We start from the raw sequence: 20545 nt of genomic DNA, 5'->3' as shown, positions 1-20545 counted from the left end.
GTCGAAGGGTGGGTCGGTAAATTTGCAGATGATACGAAGATAGGTGGAGTTGTGGACAGTGAGGAGGGCTGTTGTCGGCTGCAGAGGGACTTAGATATGATGCAAAGTTGGGCTGAGGAGTGGCAGATGGAGTTCAACCCTGCCAAGTGTGAGGTTGTCCATTTTGGAAGAACAAATAAGAATGCGGAATTCAGGGTTAATGGTAGGGTTCTTAGTCAGGTGGAGGAACAGAGGGATCTTGGGGTCTATGTACATAGATCTTTGAAGGTTGCCACTCAGGTGGATAGAGTTTGTAAGAAGGCCTATGGAGTATTATCGTTCATTAGCAGAGGGATTGAATTCAAGAGTCGTGAAGTGATGTTGCAGCTGTACAGGACTTTGGTTAGGCCACAGTTGGAGTACTGTGTGCAGTTCTGGTCGCCTCACTTTCGGAAAGATGTGGAAGCTTTGGAGAGGGTGCAGAGGAGATTTACCAGGATGTTGCCTGGAATGGAGAGGAAGTCGTACGAGGATAGGTTGAGAGTTCTCGGCCTTTTCTCGTTGGAACGGCGAAGGATGAGGGGTGACTTGATAGAGGTTTATAAGATGATCAGGGGAATAGATAGAGTAGACAGTCAGAGACTTTTTCCCCGGGTACAACAGAGTGTTACAAGGGGACATAAATTTAAGGTGAAGGGTGGAAGGTATAGGGGGGGGATGTCAGAGGTACGTTCTTTACCCAGAGAGTGGTGGGGGCATGGAATGCGCTGCCTGTGGGAGTGGCAGAGTCAGAATCATTGGTGATCTTTAAGCGGCACTTGGATAGGTACATGGATAGGACAAATGTTCGGCACAACATCGTGGGCCGAAGGGCCTGTTCTGTGCTGTATTGTTCTATGTTTTATGTGGCTGAACAGTCTGTTTCTATGCTGTATGACTATGAGTCTTTAACTTGGCTTGGCTGCCATGTGCCCATCTCCATCTATCTTCTCATTTGTCAGCAGTCTCCATATATGTGAATAGTAAATATCACCAGAATCAAGTAGAAAACACAATATGATGAATGATTTGCCAAGAAAAATCAAGGTCAGGCTAATTGAACTGGCTGAAAGTTAAGGATGGAGTTAAAAGTAGCTGCTCGAAAAGCCGATTTATAATTGAACTGAATTGAATTTAGTGTCACGTGTACCGAGGTACAGTGAAAAGCTTTGTCTTGTGATAAATACAGGCAAATCAAAAAATATAAGTAGCACAGCTAAGTAAATAATAGGTAAACAGCTGCAAAACCAAAACACAGGTACAGGCAAATGTTAAGAAGTTGAGAGTCTATTCAGTATTTTAACAACAGTGAGTGGGAACTGTTACGAAATTGGCTGGTGCGTGTTCAGGCTTCTGCACCTTCTCCCCGATGGTAGAGGTTGTATTGCCAGGATGAGATTACATTAGATTACTTAGAGTGTGGAAACAGACCCTTCGGCCCAACAAGTCCACACCAGCCTGCCAAAGCGCAACCCAGACCCATTCCCCTACATTTATCCCTTCACCTAACACTACGGGCAATTTAGCATGGCCAATTCACCTAATCTGCACATTTTGGTCTGTGGGAGGAAACCCACGCAGACACGGGGAGAATGTGCAAACTCCACACAGTCAGTCGCCTGGGGCGGGAATTGAACCTGGGTCTCTGGTGCTGTGAGGCAGCAGTGCTAACCACTGGCTGGCGGCCTTTCATTGACAGCGGGCCTGGTAGATGGATTCTATAGATGGGAGGTTGGCCTTTGTGATCGTGCAGGTCAAGTTCACCACTCTCTGTAACCGTCTCCAATCTTGAATGGTACAGTTGCCATACCAGGTAGTGATACATCCAGATAGAATGCTCTCAATGGCGCACCTAAAGAAGTTGGTGAGAGTATTGGACATCATGCCAAATTTCCTCCGCTGTCTGAGGAAGAAGAAACGTTGTTGGGCCTTTGTAACCAGTGCGTCCACATGAAGAGTCAAAGAAAACTTGTTGTGGATGACCACTCCCAGGAACTTGAAACTCTCCACTTGTTCCACCTCTGTGCTATTAATTTGTAGGTGGGCATGAGTAACAACCTGCCAAAGTCAATAATGAATTCCTTGGTTTGCTGGCATTGAGAGCTAGGTTGTTCTCAGTCCACCATTTTTCTGGGTCATCCAGCTCCTGTCTGTAGCCTGTTTCGTCGCCATCTGAGATTTGACCAACGATGGTGGTGTCATCAGCGAAATTGTAAATGGCATTAGTCTGGTATTTGGCAACACAGTCATGGGTATACAGTGGATACTGTAGAGGGCTGAGTACGCACCCCTCAGGGGCTCCAATGTTGAGTGTTAGTGAGGACGAAATATTGTCCCCAATCTTCACTGATTGTGGCCTGTGGGTCAGGAAACGAAGGATCCAGTTGCAGAGAGTGGGGCTTCGTCCAAGATCATTAAGTTTAGTAATCAGTCTCAAGGGGATAATACTGTTGAAGACTGAACTGTAGTCAATCAGTAGGATTCTTATTTCGCTGTTCTTTGTGTCAAGCTGTTCTAAGGAGGACTGAAGAGCAAGTGATATGGCATCTGACGTGGATCTGTTGGTTCAATGGGCAAGTTGGAGTGGGTCAAGAGTAGTGGGGAGGCTGGAGTTGATTAATGCCATGACCAGTCTTTCAAAACACTTCATGACCATTGAAGTTAAGGCCAGTGTGCAGCAGTCATTGAGACACGCTGCATGAGCCTTCTTAGACACAGGGATGATGTTGGCCCTCTAGAAACAGGCAAGGACAGTGGCCTGCTGCAAGGAGAGGCTGAAGCTATCCAGGAAGACCTCTGCCAGTTGATCAGCGCATACTCTGAGTGCACGGCCTGATACTCCGTATGATCCCACCGCTTTCCTTGGATTCACAGGAAGGAAAACTGATCTGACCTCTGATGCAGTGACTGTTGGGATAGGTTTGTCAGGACGTGTCAGGATAGATATTACCTCCCTGTCAAAATTCTGCTCAAAACGAGCATAGAAGGCATTGAGGCAACCTGGGAGGGATAGGTCCTCATCTGCCATTGTCTCTTTTTAGAACCTGTGATGTCATTCAGTCCTTGCCACAGTCACCGGGGATCTGTCTGGGTCTCTAGTTTGGATCCTTGGCTGTCTTAATGGTTCTAAGAAGGTCATACTCGGATGCCTTATATTTGAGTGGGTCTCCTGATCTGAAGGCCTCAATAGCAATTGAAGTCAGAACAGCAACACCAACAAGATGGTAAATGTAGTGACTGTAACAAATTGAGTCAGGTGGACCTCATACAATAGGAGTTCCTTGATTGGAGCTGTTAATCTGGTCCAATCAGGAAGCCTTGGCTGACTGATATAAACAGGAGATTCACTGTGAAAAAAGGAAAAGAAAAAAAAAGAAAAAAAATAAACAGGAAATTTTCTCCCTCCAACTCTAGTTTGCTTTAGTCCGTACCCTCCCCTTCACTGTTTTGATCACACAGCACTGCCCTTTGATGTGAAGGGCAATGTTTGTCACTGGCAACCCGGGTGTTTTCCTATCTTCCTGGTGGTGGAAATTGAATAAAGATTCGTGCACTTTGTGTCTTTCACTGTGTCTCACACCTGCACACACACACCATGGATGCGGGGGGAAAAAATAAGCACTACTGCACTTAGGTGGTAGTGTGGGGGTTTAAGAAAAAAGATTTTAAAAAAAGAAAAAGAAAGAAAAAAAAGGAGTGTTCCTCCCCTTCACTGTTTTGATCACACAGCACTGCCCTTTGATGTGAAGGGCAGTGTTTGTCACTGGCCACCCGGGTGTTTTCCTATCTTCCTGGTGGTGGAATTTGAATAAAGATTCGTGCACTTTGTGTCTTTCACTGTGTCTCACACCTGCACAGAAAGTAAAAAAAAAAGAGAAAAAAAAGATAAACAGGAGATTCACTGTGAAAAAAAGAAAAGAAAAAAAAAGAAAAAAAATAAACAGGAAATTTTCTCCCTCCAACTCTAGTTTGCTTTAGTCCGTACTCTCCCCTTCACTGTTTTGATCACACAGCACTGCCCTTTGATGTGAAGGGCAATGTTTGTCACAGGCCACCCGGGTGTTTTCCTATCTTCCTGGTGGTGGAAATTGAGTAAAGATTCGTGCACTTTGTGTCTTTCACTGTGTCTCACATGTATACACACACCATGGGTGCTGGGGAAAAAATAAGCACTACTGCAGTTAGGCGGTAGTGTGGGGGTTAAAAGAAAAAAAAAGAAAAAAAAAATTAAATAAACGGGGATTACAAAAAAAAAAGCAAAAAATAAACAGGAGATTCACTGTGAAGAAAAGAAAAGAAAAAAAAGAAAAAAAAAAACAGGAAATTTTCTCCCTCCAACTCTAGTTTGCTTTAGTCCGTACCCTCCCCTTCACTGTTTTGATCACACAGCACTGCCCTTTGATCTGAAGGGCAGTGTTTGTCACTGGCCACCCGGGTGTTTTCCTATCTTCCTGGTGGTGGTATTTGAATAAAGATTCGTGCACCTTGTTTCTTTCACTGTGTCTCACACCTGCACACAAACACCATGGGGACTGGGAAAAAAATAAGCGTTACCGCACTTAGGTGGTAGTGTGGGGGTTAAATAATAAAAAAATAAACAGGAGATTTGGGTGCTGGGAGAAAAAAAAGAAAGCAAAAAAAAGGAATGGAGGCAAGCCTGGGTATCCCCGGGAGGAACCGGCCCTTGGAGGGGAGAGACATAAAAAAATAAACAGGAGATTCACTTTGAAAAAAGAAACAAAAAAAATGAAAAAAAAGAAAAAAAAAGAAAGAAAATAAGAAAAAAAATAAACAGGAAATTTTCTCCCTCCAACTCTAGTTTGATTTAGTCCGTACCCTCCCCTTCACTGTTTTGATCACACAGCACTGCCCTTTGATGTGAAGGGCAGTGTTTGTCACTGGCCACCCAGGTGTTTTCCTATCTTCCTGGTGGTGGAAATTGAATAAAGATTTGTGCACCTTGTGTCTCTCACTGTGTCTCACACCTACACACACACACACCATGGGTGCTGGGGAAAAATAAGCACTACCGCAGTTAGGCGGTAGTGTGGGGGTTAAAAAAGAAAAAAAAAGGAAATTTTCTCCCTCCAACTCTAGTTTCAAAAAAAAAATAAACAGGAGATGCTGAGGAAAGAATAAGCACTACTGTAGTGTGGGGGTTAAAAAAAATATATAAACAGGAGATTCAGACTCTTCTCAGTTTAGGGGACTGACCCTATGCTGGCTTGTATTAGAGTCAGTATGTTACTGTTAGTTTTGTTTTCTTTGGAGGGGGAAACCTGATTTCTGAACTGGCTGAATTATTTAGTCAGTTTGTTAACTGGCATTCCTTTTAGCGAGGACTGATTGTTAAACTTCTGATGCACACAGTGTTTCAGGTGTGACTCAGTTCTCATTAGTGGAGTGTTGTTTCACTGGCTGGTTATAGCCTGTGTGTTACTCTTTTCTCTTTTTTGAGAAAAGGTTAATTATGTGGTAGGGCTTAGCCCTTGGACTCAAGTTTTCTTTGTTTTTTTTCTGGGACTAGGCCTCTGAAGATTGAAGCTGAAAATGTGTTGCTGGAAAAGCGCAGCAGGTCAGGCAGTATCCAGGGAACAGGAGAATCGACGTTTCGGGCATAAGCCCTTCTTCAGGAATCAGGGATTCCTGAAGAAGGGCTTATGCCCGAAACGTCGATTCTCCTGTTCCCTGGATGCTGCCTGACCTGCTGCGCTTTTCCAGCAACACATTTTCAGCTCTGATCTCCAGCATCTGCAGACCTCACTTTCTCCTCTGAAGATTGAACACCTGTGTGTGCTGGGAGGTGAGCAGTTGCTGTTTCCTGGAGTTTGGGAGAAGACCTTTCCTTCAGGAGTGGACCAAACCCCTGTGAGTTAACTGTACCTTTACAATGTACTGTGTTCCTGGGAGTGGGCCTGCCTCTCCAAGGCTGGACCAGGACTCCATTGAGACTGAACACCTATGTGCATTTGCTGCCTTCAGGAGTGGACTCTGCCCTTGGTTGCGGACTCTGCAGTTTGTAGTGGACTCTATTTCTGACAATGCACACTGTATACTGGAGTGGACTCTTCCTGGAAATGGATTCTATATTTTGAAGACTGTATAGATTTGGACTGTGTACCAGAAAGGACAGTTTTTTGGTAGTTAACTGTATTGTGGTGTTTCCTGGGTTTATCACCTGCACTGTCTTGCGTGTTCCTGGGTCTGGCAGGCCTTGCTGTGAGCTGGGAGGCTCATGGGTCATCCTGAAGGCTGTCACCCCGAGAGCTGGAGGGTGGGTAGGCCACCCTGTGAACCTGAAGGTTGATATGCTGTCCCAAAAGCCGGAGGGTGGGTAGGCCACCCTGATGCCAGTTGCCCTGAGAGCCAGATGGTGGGTAGGCCGTTCTGAGCACTGTCGTCCCGAGAAGGGGTAATTGGGACGGGCTGTCCTAGAGATGTCGAAAGGTGCGTCAGAGCAGCCGAGAGCCAGAAGGTGCGTAGAGGCAGGCTGAGATCCGGAAGGCTTGTGGGCTACCCTGCACACTGCCTTCCCAGGGAAGGGGACGGGCTATCCTAGAGGTGGCCGGAAGGTGTGCCTGGATAGCACATTGGGGTGGGTGAGAGCCCAATGGTATGATGGGGCAGACCAAGAGCCAGAAGGCAAGGTAACCGTCCTCCATGCTGTCACCCCAGGCAGGTACCAGGGTGGGCTGCCCCAGAGGTGGTCGAAAGGTGTCAGGGTGGACCGCCTTTGAGTGCTCGGAAGGTGGGAGGGATGTGGGCTTGCTGGGTCTGTATTGTATGCACTTTATGTAACTGGATTGTCCTTTTTATTTACAAATTCATTGTCACTGTCTTGTCATATGTGGAACTGGGATTTGAGGTTTGCCCTCGTCTCCCTGTAAACTGGTTGGAATGGTCGGATTTGGGGCCTGGCTTTGTTGCTCCTCTCCCTTGTAAAATTGCTGTTGTATACAGCTGTTAATGGGATTTTTTTGTAAACTGTATTTTGTAATTTGTTTAATAAAATATTATAAACAGGAGATTCCGAGTCTTCTCAGTTTAGGGGACTAACTCTGGTGTTAGTGGCTCGTGTTACTGTAGTTTTGTTTTCTTTTTTTTGGAGGGGGAAACCTGATTTCTGAACTAGCTGAATTATTTAGCCAGTTTGTTAACTGGCATTCCTTTTAGTGAGGGCTGATTGTTAACCTCCTGATGCACATAATGTGTTTCAGGTGAAACTCAGTTCTCATTAGGGGGATTGTTGTTTCACTGGCTAGTTATTCTTTTCTCTCCTTTTACTTACTTTTTGCGAAAAGGACGATGTGGATTTTATGGTAGAGCTTAGGCCTTGGACTCTAGTTTTCTTTGTTTTTTGTATGCATCCTCACTGTTTTTGGTGTTTTGGACTGAGCCCTTGTGGAAGACATACATTTTTACCAGAGGAGCTCTGTGGGGAGGCCTAGCCCTGGGACTGGGCCTCTGAAGATTGAACACCTGTGTGTGTGCTGGGAGGTGAGCACTTGCTGTGTCCTAGAGTTTTGGAGAAGATCTTGCCTTCAGGAGTGGACCAAAAACCCCTGTGAGTTAACTGCACCTGTGCAATGCACTATGTTCCTGTGAGTGGGACTGGCTCTCCAAGGATGTGCCAGGACTCCATGGAGATTGAACACCAGTGTGCTGTGGGGTGTGCATTTGCTGCCTTTGGAAGTGGACTCTGCAGTTTGGAGTGGACTCCATTTTGGATAATGCACCTCATAAACTGGAGTGGACTCCATTCCTGGGAATGGATTCTGTATTCTGAAGACTCTATATATTTGGACTGTGTACCAGAAAGGACTTATTTTTGTAACTAACTGTATTGTGGTGTTTTGTTAGGTTATCACCTGCACTGTCTTGTGTCCCTGGGTCTGGCAGGTCTTACGAGGAGGCTCATGAGTCGTCCTGAGAGCCAGAGGGTGGGTAGGCCACCCTGATGCCAGTCACCCCGAGACTGGATAGTGGGTAGGCCGTTCTGAGCGCTGTCGTCCCAAGAAGGGGTGATTGGGACGGGCTGTCCTAGAAGTGGTTAAAAGGTGTCAGAGCAGCCAAAAGCCAGAAGGTGCGTACGGGCAGGCTGAGATCTGGAAGGCTTGTGGGCTACCCTGGATGCTGTCGTCCCAGGGAAGGAGATGGGCTGTCCTAGAGGTGGCTGGAAGGTGTGCCAGGATAGCCCACTGGCCGGACAGTGCATCAGGATGAGAGCCCAATGGTACGTAGGGGCAGACAGAGCCAGAAGGCAGGTAGCAGTCCTCAGTGCTGTCACCCTGGGCAGGTACCAGGGCAGGCTGCCCTAGAGGTGGTCAAAAGGTGTGTCAGGGCAGACCAAGAACTGAAAGGGGCATGGGGTGGACCGAGAGCCGGAAGGTACATAGGGGTGGGCTGCCTTAGAGTGGCCAGAAGGTGGGAGGGATGGGGGCTTGCTGGGTCTGTATTGTATGCACTCTTTATGTAACTGGACTAGTTTTTTATGTACAAATGTCATTGTCTTTTATGTGAAACTGGGATTTGAGGTCTGTCCTCCTTTCCCTGTAAACTGGTTGAATGGTAGGGTTTGGGGCCTGGCTTTGCTGCTCCACTTCCTTGTAAAATTGCTGTTGTATACAGCTGTACATGTTAACTGATTTTGTAAACTGTGTTGTAGTTTGTTTTTATAAAATATTATAAACAGGAGATTGTCTTCTCAGTTTAGGGGACTGACTCTATATTGGCTGGTGTTACAGTCAGTATGAAACTGTTAGTTTCTGTTTCCCTTTTTTTGAGGGGGAAACCTGATTCCTGAACTGGCTAAATTATTTAGGCAGTCTGTTAACTCACATTCCTCTTAGTAAGGACTGATTGTTAAACTCTTGATGCACACAACGTGTTTCAGGTGTAGCTCAGTTCTCATTACGGGAGTGTTGTTTCACTGGCTAGTTACAGCCTGTGTTACTCTTCTCTTACACTCTTTTTGAGAAAAGGATAAAAATGTTAATTTTGTGGTAGGGCTTAGCCCTTGGACTCTAGTTTTCTTTGTATTGGTGTTTGGACTGAGCCCTTGTGGAAGACATACATTTTACCAGAGGAGCTGTTCCTGTGGGGAGGCCTAGCCCTGGGACTGGGCCTCTGAAGATTTAACACCTGTGTGTGCTGGGAGGAGAGCACCTTTCCTTTGAGAGTGGACCAAACCTCTGAGTTAACTGCACCTGTACAATGTATTGTTCCTGTGAGAGGCCCTGGTTTTCCAAGGGTAGGCCAGGACTCCATGTAGACTGAATACCACCTGTGGGGTGTGCATTTGCTGCACTGGTCAAGCTCTATTCTGGTCTGTGGGACTGGATTGGCCAGGACCTGCTGGAGGTGTATGTCAGTATGCTTCGGGAAGGTACCATGAGTGAATCCATGAGGAAAGGCATCATCACCCTCATCTACAAGCATAAGGGGGAGAGGGAGGAACTCAAATTGGAGACCAATCTCACTGTTGAATGCGGATTACAAAATTCTGTCAAAGGTAATCTCCAACCGGGTCAGGTCTGCTCTAGGGTCGGGAGAGTCTGTGCTGGGCAGGAAGATCGCTGAGAGTCTCACGCTCCTCAGGGATACGATCGCCTACGTGCAGGACAGAGGGTTGGACACCTGCCTGATCAGCCTGGACCAGGAGAAAGCCTTTGACAGGATATCATACAGGTATATGAGAGATGTTCTCTCCAAAATGGGCTTTGGGGAGGGAATCTGCAATTGGATCAGACTGCTCTACACCAACATTGTTAGTGCAGTCTCAATCAATGGGTGGGAATCAGATAGCTTGCCAGTCAGATCTGGAGTCAGGCAGGGCTGCCCTCTCTCTCCTGCCTTGTGTGTGTGCTGCATAGAGCCATTGGCCGTGTCCATCAGGAAGGATGCGAGCTTAAGAGGGGTGACTATTCCTGGCAGCGGGGGCCTGCAGGTTAAGGCCTCCCTGTACATGGATAACGTCGCCTTTTTCTGCTCTGATCCGCTGTCCGTGCGCAGACTCATGTGCATATGTGACCAGTTTGAACGGGCCTCGGGGGGCCAAGGTAAACAGAGGCAAGAGCGAGGCCATGCTCTTCGGGAACTGGGCCGACCAATCCTCTATCCCCTTCACTGTCAGGACCGACCACCTGAAGGTGCTGGGTATTTGGTTCGGGGGGCTGGGGCGTGCGCCAAGTCTTGGGAGGAGCATATCAGCAAAGTGAGGCAGAAACTGGGCAGATGGAAGCTACGGTTGCTCTCCATCACGGGGGAAAAAACCTGGTCATGAGGTGTGAGGCACTGGCATTGCTATTATACGTGGCACAGGTCTGGCCGATTCCCAGAACCTGTGCCGCTGTAGTCACCCGGGCCATCTTCCAGTTTATATGGAGGTCAAAGATGGACCGGGTCCAAAGGGACTCGCTGTACAAAGATCTGGGCAACGGGGGAAAAAATACACCTGATGGCCACCTTTGTGTGGGGCTGCATCAAGCTGTGCGTGGATCCCCGAAGTGTCACTACGTACTGAGGTTCTACCTGTCCCCGGTGTTGCGAAGGATGGGCCTGGCCTCGCTGCCGCGGAACGCTCCGAGTAGTTGGACTGTTCCGTATCACTTCTCCTTCATGGAGAAGTTTATGAAGAAAAACACCTTTGACCACAAGTCCATCAGGAAGTGGTCAGCACGTAGTATCCTTGAGACCCTTCGGGAAAAGGAGAGGGCGGATCCTATCAAGCGGTTCCCTGAGCAGACTGTCAAAGCCATTTGGCAGAATGCCTCATCGCCAGAACTTTCCAACAAGCACCAAGACATGGCTTGGCTGGTGGCGAGAAGGGCTCTGCCTGTGAGATCCTTTATGCACGCCCGGACTCTCAGCTGCACCGCACGCTGCCCTCGAAGCGGATGCGGGGCGGAACGAGACTGTCACACACCATCTTCTGGAATGTGCCTACGCAGAAGAAGTCTGGAGAGGAATGCAGTGGTGTTTGTCGAGGTTCGTTCCGAGCATCGCCTGTTCCCCGGGACGCACACTGAGACGAACATCAACTGTGCCTGGAGGATCATCAACTCGGTGAAGGACGCTCTCTGGGTGGTCTAAAACCTGTTGATCTTCTAGCTGAAGGAGTTGACCCCGACTGAGTGTTGCAGACTGGCACATTCCAAGGTCCAGGACTACGTGTTGAGGGACGCGCTGAATCTTGGGGCAGCTGCTGCCAAGGCGTGGTGGGGAAAGACCACCGTGTAACATCTACCTGCCTAAAGAAGAACAGGGGGCCCGCGCAGTCATTTGGGCTCTGCTGACGCCTCAACTAAAAATGTAATCGTACAGACCTGTAAATAGGAATGATTACTCTGTTTTCGGTATGCAAACAAATGGAATGTTTACATATGTATGGCATGTCCAGTTGTACAGATCAAAGTATTTTATGAATAAAGTATATTGTTGAAATCAAAAAAAAAATTGCTGCCTTCAGAAGTCAACTCTGCAGTTTGGAGTGGACTCCATTTTGGACAATGCACCTCAAAAACTGAGTAGACTCCATATCTGGGAATAGACTCTGTATTCTGAAGACTCTACATTTGGACTGTACCAAAAAAGTCTTTTCTGGTACAATTAACTGTATTGTGGTGTTTGTTGGGTTATCACCTGCACTGTCTTGTGTCCCTGGGTCTGGCAGGTCTTACTGTGAGCTGGGAGGCTCATGGATAGTCCTGAAAGCGGTCACCCTGACAGCTGGAGAGTGGGTAGGCCAGCCTGTGAACCTGAAGGTTGGTAGGCTGTCCTGAATGCCAGAGGGGGGGGTAGGCCACCCTGATGCCAGTTGCCCTGAGAGCCAGATGGTGGGTAGGCCATTCTGAGAACTGTCATTCTGAGAAGGGGTGATCAGGGTGGGCTGTCCTAGAAGTGGCCAGAATAGCCCACTGGCTGGACGGCACATCGGGGTGAGTGAGAGCCCAATGGTACAGAGGGGCAGACTGAGAGCCAGAAGGTGGGTAGCTGTCCTCAGCGCTGTCACCCTGGACAGGTACTGGGATGGACCACCCCAAAGGTGGTAGAAAGGTGTCGGGGTGGACAGAGAGCCAGAAGGTACATAGGGGCGGGCTGCCTTTAGAGTGGCTGGGAGGGACAGGGGCTTGCTGGGTCTGTATTGTATGCATTGTTTATGTAACTGGATTAGCTTTTTATGTACAAATGTCATTGTTGCTGTCTTTTATGTGGAACTGGGATTTGAGGTTTGTCCTCCTCTCCCTGTAAACGGGTTGAACAGTAGGGTTTGGGGCCTAGCTTTGCTGCTGCTCTCCCTTGTAAAAAACTTTTTTTATTGTAAACTGTTTTGTAAAATGTTTACAATATCTTATTAAACAGGGGAAAAAAAAATAAACAGTTGTGGTTAGGATTGGAGGTTCCTCATTTCCCTGAAAACTGGTTGAATGGTAGGGTTTGGGGCCTGGCTTTACCATTCCTCTCCCTTGTAAAATTGCTGTTTCTCTGTATACAGCTGTTAACATTAATTGTTTTGTAAACTGTGAATTGTTTACTGAAATAAACAGGAAAAAATACAAACCGTAATGGCAGCCTGCCTTAGAATGGGTGGAAGGTGGGAGGAATGGGGCAGGGGGGGGTTTTGGGGGTCTGTATTGTATGCACTGTTTTTCAGTACATACAAGACAGTCCAATTACATAATGTCATTGTTACTGTTTTGTAATGACTGAAACTGGAATTTTAAGGTTCCTCACTTCCCTGAAAACCACTGGAGTGTTAGAGTTTGGGGCCTGGCTTTGCTCATTTACCTCTGTAAAATTACTATTTCTCTGTATACAGATGTAAATTATTTTATGAATTGCTTAATAAAATAAAGTAAGTGTTGGAGCCATTACTAAAGAATCCACACCGCTATACTCCCCGTGCGAGTGGCTGTCGGAGGGAGGGCCGTGGCGGCAAGGGCGACCAGGGTCTGGGACGTGCTGGGTGACAGGAGTCTGGGCTGCATGCTGCCACAGGATATAGTGAGCAGGGCAGCAGTAGAGGTCTGGTTCGTGACCATTGCCATTTGACTCCTTAAAACGGCGGTGCTCGGACCTGATGTAGTGCACCAGTTGAAGGAAGCTCAGGTGTGCAGTGGAATCCCGTCTGTGTTCACCAGTGTGTGGATGGAATTTCACATTCGTCACAAGGTCCTATACTTTTCCCTGGGAACCTCTGCCCCACAACCTAAGCTGGGGGGGGGGGGGTCTCTATGGAGGAATTCTTCCCCTTTCTCTCAGGGATCTGTGGTGGAGGGTGCTGCACGCTCAGACTCCCATCCCAACTGCTTGTTCTGTGGACCATGTATATAGTGGGTGTGGGCATCTGCACTCCCTTTTTGATTTTCTAAAAAACCACCTCTGTTTTTGTTTACACTTCAGTCCCATGATCCTGAGCTTCAGGCACATAGTACAGAGGGGAGAAGGCAGGTCTGAGGACCTCCTTGTAGGTCTGCTCTTGGGCCTGATCAAACTGGCCATAAACAGGTCCAGGCAGCGGGTCGTTAGGGCCAATTGCCTGCCCCTCTTCCGCAGTTATGTTAGAGCCCGGTTGTCTATGGAGAAGGAGTATGCTGTGTCTACCAACACCCTTGAGCTGTCCAGGGAGGTGGATGCAGTAGGGAGTGGAGTGCATTATTTCCCCCTCCGCTTCAATCCCTGCCCTCCCCTTCACTGTTTGATCACACAGCATTGCCCTTTGATGTGAATGGCACTGCTTGTCACTGGCCATTGGGTGTTTCTTTTCTTCCTGGTGGTAGAGACTGAATAAAGATTTGTGCACCTTGTGTCTTTCACTGTGCCTCACATCTGCGCACACACAACATGGGTGCGGAGGAAAAATAAGCACTATGGCAGTTAGGTAGTAGTGTGGGGGTAAAGAGCAAAAATAAACAGAAATGTCAGAGATTCTGTTCACTCAGAGCTGGCTCTGAGGGAGCTGGATCATTAAAATAAAATAAACAAACACTGGTGTCAGACATCCTGTTCACTCCAAGAGCTGGCTCTGAGGGAGCTGGACAGTGTCAAGGACTCTTCACATGTAAATATAGGGTGATTTGGTGAAGGGGCACCATTCTCTGATGAATTATTTCAGTGGTGAAGAGATAAAAGCACACTCCTTTTAAAAAAAATTGCTTCTAATAGCAGTCTTTGAATTGGGTAAGAATTTCTGGCATCATGCTGCTATCTAGAAAGCTTGACTCATTCAATCGTGCTGTCAAAGACTGGGCCCCAGTATGCGAAAGAATGTGTTATTTTTTCCAGGCAAATGATATTGGGCTAGATGAAAAGCAATGAGTAATTCTCCTGACAGCTTGTGGACCCACAGTATTTTCGATTATTACGAATGTAACTTTCACTAAGGCACCAGATACTAAAACCTTTCAAGTGTTGATGGATTTTGTTGAGTATTACAACCCCCAATCCTCCTCTAATTCTGAGATGCTATCCGTTTTACTCCACAATTCAAGAACCAGGAATTCAATATCAGGCTTTTTGACTTGGTTAAAACGACTGGCAGAGGCACGTGACCTTTGTTTAACCCTTAATGAGATGCTGAGAGACCATTTGATATGTGGAATTAATGATATAACCATACAAACGTGCCCCTACTAGCTGAAGCCCAACTGGACTTCAATCAGGCACCACATTTGACGTTATCATTGGAAAATGAAGTAGAGCATATGAGTTGCAGGGTATCCTGATAGAAGTGGACACCCTTACCAAATCTGACTAAACTTGGGGAACATCACTTGAGTGAAGGCAGTTGCACTGTCTCACGCAGGACATATCCTGAGCAGAGGGACTCTAGGTCAGCCCACAGCAAAACCGAAATACAAAGCCAGGCTGCAGCCAAACAATTCAACTTTTCTACAGGATCCGGGCTGGCAAGCCATTGTAGCTGCTGCCAGAATGTGAACTCAAAACAGCAAACAATCCCATTAGACCTAAACTGAGTAAGAGAACTCACAGGCCAGTATCCAAGAGAGTGCACTCCCTGGAAAGTGCACCTACATCTGGATTGAAATGGTTAAATTGTTTAGCAACATCCAAATCAGAACCAATCCAAATAAACGTCTGGTCAAATAGTCACCTTGTTCTAATAGAGGTCGACATCAGCATGACCATTTCAGTGATTGCAAAACCAGCCTTAAACCAAATTCACTCAAACTTTAAGTTTGAGCAAGACCTTGAGTAGATGGAAAACCTTTAGCTGGGAACCTTTACAGAATGAGACTATAACATCGGTTCTGGTCTCTTATGAGAAGCAGCTTGTTCAGATGCCACTGCTTATAGCAAAAGGCTCTGGCCCAAGTTTCGTGGGGCACGGTGGCTCACCACACTAGGGTCCCAGGTTCGATTCCAGCCTTGGGCGACTGTCTGTGTGGCGTTTGCACATTCTCTCAGTGTGTGTGGGTTTTCTCCAGGGGCTCCGGTTTCCTCCCACAGTCCAAAGATGTGCAGGTCAGGTGAATTAGTGATGCTAAATTGCCCATAGGTTAGGTGCGTTAGTCAGAGGGAAATGGGTCTGGATGGGTTACTCTTTGGAGGATCGGTGTGAACTTGCTGGGCTGAAGGGCTTGTTTCCACACTGTAGGAAATCTAATAAAATTGGTTGAGAAATGTACCCCTTTATTAGCTCAATATGTTTTGATCAGAAAATGCCTGTCCTGAGTTAAGATATAAATAAATACCCAGAAAATTTCAGGAATGTCTAGAGTATCAAAGGAGCCAAGGCCACCTTACAAATTGTAGGAGAAAGTGAGATGCTGGAGATCAGAGCTGAAAATGTGTTGCTGGAAAAGTGCAGCAGGTCAGGAAGCATCCAAGGAGCAGGAGAATCGATGTTTCGGGCATGAGCCCTTCTTCAGGAATCGGAGAAAGTGAGGATGCAGATGCTGGAGATCAAAGCTGAAAATGTGTTGCTGGAAAAGGTTCCTGAAGAAGGGCTTATGCCCGAAACGTCGATTCTCCTGCTCCTTGGATGCTGCCTGACCTGCTGCTCTTTTCCAGCAAGACATTTTCAGCACCTTACATATGTTGACCAGGAAGTAATTCCATGATTCTGTAAGGCCCACCAACTGCAACTTGCCTTATGGGCAAAAATGAAGGCAGAAGTCAGATGGCTAGAAAGCAAAGGAATTATCAAACCAGTCTAGTTTGCAGAATGGGCAACACTAGCCGTACCAATTGTGAAGCCCAATGGGTCAGTTCCCCTTTGTGGGGATTTTAAACAAATGGTAAACCGCTTTTTGCAGCTACATAAATACCCAATCCTTCATACAGAGGATTTATACACAAAGTTGGCAGGAGTGGTGGCCTTTACGAAGTTGGACATGAGCCACGTGTACTTGCAATTCCGGTTAGATGAGGATTCCCGTAAGTATGCTGCAATTAATATCCATTTGGGGTATTGTCAGCCTGTGAAATTTTCAGCAAATGGAGAGCAATGTACAAGGTCTACCCAGGTCACCATTACGTGGATGACATGCTTGGACATTGTCCTTAGATGTTTCTCCCAGGTGGGCGAACACCTTAGAAGGGAAAAATGTCTGTCCCAGGCATTCTCAGTAACCTACTTTAGGTACACAGTTGACAAGACCAGGTACACCCTTGGAAGATAAAGTGAGGGCGATCAAAGATGTCCTGGATCCCATGTGTGTACCAGAAATTTCCTTGAACTGGTGAATTACTACGAAAAGTTCATACATAACCTGGCCTCCGTCCTGGCACCTTTGCATTGACTCTTAAAAAAGGGTCAGCCTTGGAAATGGTGGTGTCACCAAGCGATAGCAGTTTCTTCACTTGCCTGAAACCTATCATCCTCTAATAGCTGACACTTTTATCCCAAGCAAGATCTGGTATTGACATACAATGCCTCCCCATAAAGCATCAGGGTAGTATTACCTCATAGGTGACCTAAAGGAGACAAATGCCTGAAAGCATATGCATCCAGGAATTTGGCTAATACAGGACGTAAATATGCACAGATAGAGAAAGAAAGAATGTTTGGCGATCACATTTGGATTCAGGAAGTCCCACCAAAACTTTTACAGACATAAACTTGTAATAACAACCGACCACAACCCCTGCTAAGTCTACTTAAAGAGGACAAGTCTTCAGGTCAAATGAAGCAATGAGCTCTAATACTAAGTGCGTGCAATTATAAATTGGAACACCGTCTGGAGGCTAAGCAGCAAATGCAGATACATTGAGCTCCCTGTCGCTGGCCGACAGACCACAGTGGTACCTCCACATAGTGTCAGAAAATTCAAACCATTATGGACTTTCAGTCACAGCTGACAATATCAAGATTCTGCACACAGAAAGACCCAGACCTGGCATTTAAAGTTATGACGATAAATGAGGAAATGACAGAAGAATTATTTAAGCATAAAACACAGGGCATTTATATGGGGGCCACAAATTCATAAATCTAGTTAACTGTGTTACTGCATTTTTCATTTCTCTTCTGATAAAACTTACTACCTGAATATGTATGATCCCTACCAAAGTCATTACTTAGGTACAGAGTACGAAAAGTAAAGCTTACACCAGTTTGTGAAAATGTGAAGTCATCATAGGTCAAAGAACACACTTTCCCACATGGTTTTCCGTTAGCCACTTCCTCAACACTACCTGGCCCTCCATCTATCTTTGTGTCATCTGCAAACTTAGCAATCAGGTTCATCATCCAGATCGCTAATATACGCTGAGATTAGTTGTGATTCCAACACTAAACCCTGTGAAATGCCACTAGTCACCAGCTGCCATCCTGCAAAAATCCCTTTGTCCCCACATTCTGCCTTCTGCCAGTCAGCTAATCTTCTATCTATGCCAGAACCTTGCCCTTAAGACCATGGCCTTTATAAAGGCCTATTTGGAAATCCAAATAGATCACATCCACTGACTCTTCTTTATCTAACTTGCTCATTATCTCCTCAAAGAATTCTAACAGATTTGTAGGTATGACCTCCCGTTGACAAAGCCATGTTGACTCAGCCCTATTCTACCATGCACTTTCAAGTATTCTGCAAACTTATCTTTAATGCATCCCTCCTTTCCTAAACACAGGTGGTGCATTGGCCACTTTCCAATCTCCAGTGACTCCTGAAAGATTACCACCAATGCCTCCACAATCTCTTCAGTGGTCTCCTTTAGAACACTGAGGTTTAATCTATCTGGACTGGATAATTGATTCATCTTGAGACCTTTCAGCACCTTCTCCTTAGTGATGGCAACTACACTCATTCTATCCCCGGAAACTCTCAGAAGTGCTGATGTGCTGCTGCTGCAGTCTTCTACTGTGAAAACTGATACAAAGTATCTGTTCAGTTCCTCTGCCATTTCATTGTCCCCAGTAATCCTTCTCCAGGCTCATTTTCCAAGCAGTCCGATGTCCACTTTTGCCTGTCTCTCAATGTTTAGATATCTTAAAACAAAAACTGTTGCAATCTTCTTATATAGTACTAGCTAACTTAGCTTCATATTTCATCTTCTGTCCCCTTGCGGTATTTTCAGTTATCCTCTACTGGTTTTTAAAGGCTTTCCAATCCTCTGGATTCTCACTAATCTTCACCACATTGTATGTTTTTTTCTTTTGCTTTTATGCTGTCCTTGACTTCCCTTATCAGCCACGGTGGCCTCCCCTTACTAAGTTTCTTCTTTCTTGGGATGAATTTCTGCTGTGCCTCCCAAATTAGCCCCCAGAAACTCCAGCTGCTTCATTGTTTCCCTGCTAGACTCCCCTCGGTAGATATGGTCTACCGAGACTTCGAAAAGGCCTTTGATAAGGTGCCACATGGGAGGCTGCTGAGCAAGGTGAGGGCCCATGGTGTTCGAGGTGAGCTACTAGTATGGATAAAGGATTGGCTGTCTGACAGGAGGCAGAGAGTTGGGATAAGAGGTTCTTTTTCGGAATGGCAGCCGGTGAAATTAATGTCTGACCTAATTAATTCATTGAAAAAATCCCGCTAATAATGAAATCCGATACTTATTTACTACTTTTCTTAAGTAAATTAATTTATCTTCTGTAATTCGCAGGTTATTTTCTTGATCAGTATGTTGTACTGTGATTCCATTTTACATGTATTCCATTTCCTTGGTTCCAAACAATTTATTTCACAATGACCAGATTAAATTGTGCAAATCGTTCTTTTACAGGAAAGTACCAAAGAGAAAGGAAAGATTGGATTTAATTCCTCTTACACAGAACCATAAAAACAAGACAGTTGGGGCTGTTCAACCTATCTAGTCCATGCTGACCCAAAGACACCCAGATGCCCTTCCTAATTTCATCTTTCAGCACACAGCCCATAGACATGCTTGAATCTTTCTCTAATATTCAGGCTGCCTTCTTACTTGATGGCATCTGCAAAGATTTTACTCATACAACTTCAATATAGGAGACTAGGACCCGTGGCACAGCCTTAGAATTAGAGGGGGTAAATTCAGGACAGAAATGCGGAGACATTTCTTCAGCCAGAGAGTGGTGGGCCTGTGGAATTCATTGCCACAGAGTGCAGTGGAGGCTGGGACGCTAAATGTCTTCAAGGCAGAAATTGATAAATTCTTGATGTCACAAGGAATTAAGGGCTACGGGGAGAATGTGGGTAGGTGGAGTTGAAATGCCCATCAGCCATGATCGAATGGCGGAGTGGACTCGAAGGGCCGAATGGCCTTACGTCCGCTCCTATGTCTTATGGTCTTAGGCTGGGGCTGTTTTCCCTGAAGCGTCAGAGGCTGAGGGGTGACCTTACAGAGGTTTCTAAAATCATGAGGGGCATGGATAGGGTAAATAGGCAAAGTCTTTTACCTGGGGTGGGGAGTCCAGAACTAGAGGGCATAGGTTTAGGGTGAGAGGGGAAAGATATAAAAGAGACCTACGGGGCAACCTTTTCATGCAGAGGGTGGTGCGTGTATGGAATGAGCTGCCAGAGGAAGGGGTGGAGGCTGATACAATTACAACAATTACAACATTTGGATGGGTAAATGAATAGGAAATGTTTGGAGGGATATGGGCCAGGTGCTAGCAGGTGGGACTAGATTGGGTTGGGAAATCTGGTCAGCATGGACAAGTTGGACTGAAGGATCTGTTTCTATGCTGTACATTTCTATGACTATGACTCTATAACTGCTCGGACGCCTGTACACAACTCCCATCAGGATCTCTTTGCAGCCATGGCTCTGTAATACCACAACTGTGTAATCTGTTGTGCGTCGTCTGTAATCGCACCTGCCAATTTCATCTGTACAACAAGCTGATTTACCTGGCTTTGCATATTGCATGCATTTAAGTACAACACCCCTTCAGTCTTGCATTAGTTGCCCCTCTTCTCATATTTGTCCCCTCATCTGCTGTGCCTAATCATTTCCATACGTTCCTCGTATGTTAGTATGTATCCTAGTAGTTGCTATGCAAACGTTAATAATGTCTGCTGCAGCCCCACCCCACAACTACAACAACCCCACCCCCACCAAATCACACCCCCAACCATCCTTTAACATT

At 46.3% G+C, this 20545-nt stretch overlaps 1 protein-coding gene across 4 annotated transcripts in view; it reads right to left on the bottom strand.

The window, feature by feature from the left end:
* Positions 1-20545, bottom strand: part of LOC122552657 (RAC-gamma serine/threonine-protein kinase) — a 482101-nt gene that overhangs the window by 307855 nt on the left and 153701 nt on the right. The gene's annotated exons all lie outside the window — the stretch shown is intronic.

This window comes from Chiloscyllium plagiosum, chromosome 9 (assembly GCF_004010195.1).
Source record: "Chiloscyllium plagiosum isolate BGI_BamShark_2017 chromosome 9, ASM401019v2, whole genome shotgun sequence".
Taxonomy (NCBI): domain Eukaryota; kingdom Metazoa; phylum Chordata; class Chondrichthyes; order Orectolobiformes; family Hemiscylliidae; genus Chiloscyllium; species Chiloscyllium plagiosum.
Note: the sequence above shows the minus strand (reverse complement) of the source record. Positions and strands in the feature narration are given on the sequence as shown.